We start from the raw sequence: 2,656 nt of genomic DNA, 5'->3' as shown, positions 1-2,656 counted from the left end.
TGGCCATAAATGAATGATAAACGGGTTTCGGATAGACTTAACTTGAATTTGTAGACAGCGTGTTGACAATGGTACACCTTTGGCTTCCATAACACTACGTCCAAGTAAATTTAACAGGAGCCGAATTTGCTCCCGTGTGAGCCTCTGGTCTCAATATACAATGGCTGCCCCCTTCCTCCCTGACGCCTGGCCTACTTTGTCCACATGTCAGAAAGTGATAGAAGGGTCACATTTACTCTACTTTAATATTGATAATTAAGTTAATTTATATAAGATGTTTTTATGATGGTAAAGTCCAAAGACTAATGTATTTAAGAATAATTCCCACCATAATAGGTGGTGAATTATAATAGTATGTGGTGATGATATCCCGTTTTCTTTAGATGGTAATTCCACTACAAGTTACGTTTTCTATGGGTAACTTGTTGGTAATACAGCTATTATCTGTCTGTATGATATTAAATAGTGTCGGATTTTCCGACATAATTCCCCAGGGGGCTGCTCACGGGTCGAAGTCCTGATTAGAACAGACGAACACCGATACTCCTCCTTCGAATTATTAGATTAATTTGATGTTAGTAGTTAGTAATCACACATTTGTGTCTGTTCGTACAGGACGGATGTCCCGTACTAGAGTTGCAGGGGTTAGAAGTCTAATGCGATTTCATTTCCCTGTCAACTCTTGAAAGGCTAATATTCAAGCCTTATTACATATTATTTACCCAGAAGACTGAATGTGATCAAGTACTACAGTCAAGTATGATTCAGGGACTGCAGTGAGATCAGTGACATTAGATATAACTTGAAGTTTCTTCAGGTAACTGGTCACTGATATATAAACACTGAGGCCCATGGAATACATCTTGATTAAATAATAAATGTATCAAATCAGTCATCAGATTTATTGGGGTTTTAATTTAGTTAATTGATTCAGAAGATTGAATAGCTCATCATTAAAGTAAAGTATAGTTCTGAGACTGCAGTGGGTTCAGTGACATTGGTCGCAGTGACTTGTAGCTGTTTTAGGCTACTGTTCACTGATTTGCCACTGAGGCCTCATGAACTCATCTTCAGCTTCAAATGATGATACTAACATCAAGCTCTGTTGGTATAGTCAGCTGTAATCTCCTTAGTATAATGCTACTGGAGAAATATAATCAGCTGACAAATTTAGGTTTCTACTGGTATTGTTTATCTGCAGGCATAGGTCTCCTCAGGCTTGATACTGGGCCTGAGAGTAATTTACCTCCTGCAGAGTTTAACATGGTTATACCCTGATATTTAGTAGGGCTACCAATGAATTGATGGCAATAGTCTGTCCCTACAAGGAGACCGAAGTCGTTGAGGTGATCAGACTTAATATTATCTGCCAATTTTATTCCTCTATTTCTCAGGAATTTGGCTGTTGCTCTCAGACCTTGAACTTGTAGGTCTACTGGTATCTTGTCCACCACAATGGCTTGTACTCGACAGACGTACCTGCCTAAACGTACTGATGGTTGTACCACCTGGTAGACTTGAGGTCCTGCATCTGTTACAAACCCTGAGATGTTGAATGACGTCTGGGCTACAGGCCTTAATTGTAATTCATCTGCCAGCTTTTTAGTGATATATGTTCTCTGGGATCCTTGGTCAAACAACCCACGGGTATGGACCTTGGCCCTCTTATTCAGGATGGTAATTTGGGCAGTAGGCAAAGTCGTATTACCTTTAGACTTTGCCGATTGGACACTCTTTGTTTGTTGCACCTTGCAGTACTGTACTGTGGTGGGAATGCTATCTTCCACCTTGGGGTTTGGAGACGTTGTTTTGGTGTCTCTGCACAATGCTGCATGGTGCTGACCTTTGTTACACCTATTACAGGTGTGTAATTGGGTATCACAATCCTTGATGTTATGTTTCCTGAGGCACCTCGTGCAATGTTGCAAATCCTTGAGTCGCTCAACACGGGCGTCACTATCAGGAAAATTAGGGCAGTGGTACATTGAATGTTTCTCATTGCAGAACAAACATGTTCCATAGCTTCCAGTACCCTTTGGTGTCACGTTCTTGGGTGACACAGTAACTATAGGCTTGGAGGGTCCAACTGCATATACGCCCACACTGCCACTGTTCCACTTTGGTGTTGAATTATATTGTCTAGATTGATTTGGAGTACCTTTGGTACTCTGTGGTTTACTATTATTGGTTTCTGAGGGTTTACTTGGTGGTTTTAATTTGTCATGTGTTCGTAATTGGTGAACTACTGACTTTAAACCTTCAGATATTTCATTCATGGATAAGATGCTTTTATTGTAATGAGCACTCATTTGTCTCAATATGTCCCTAGGTATTTTCTCCTGGACAATTATTTTCAAGACCCACTCAGCCCCGTTTGTATCTGCTGTCAGGCTGAGGGCATTGATCAATGATTCTACCTCCAGCTTGAAGACTTGGAGTGAATCAGCTGAAGCCTCCGGTGGGGATAAATGCAACAGCTCATGAACTAAATGTGATGTTCTTACTTCTGGATCAGCATAATTATCCTTGAGGAGTTTTACTGCCAGATCATAGCCGTCATTAGTTAATCTCAGATGGGATACTACTGTTTTAGCCTCACCTGATAATTGGCCTTGCAAATAAGAGAATTTACTACTCTTTGGTAAAGATTGTTTTG

This window comes from Procambarus clarkii, chromosome 16 (genome assembly GCF_040958095.1).
Source record: "Procambarus clarkii isolate CNS0578487 chromosome 16, FALCON_Pclarkii_2.0, whole genome shotgun sequence".
Classification (NCBI taxonomy): Eukaryota; Metazoa; Arthropoda; class Malacostraca; order Decapoda; family Cambaridae; genus Procambarus; species Procambarus clarkii.
The sequence above is the reverse complement of the archived record's forward strand: the minus strand, read 5'-3'. Positions refer to the sequence as shown.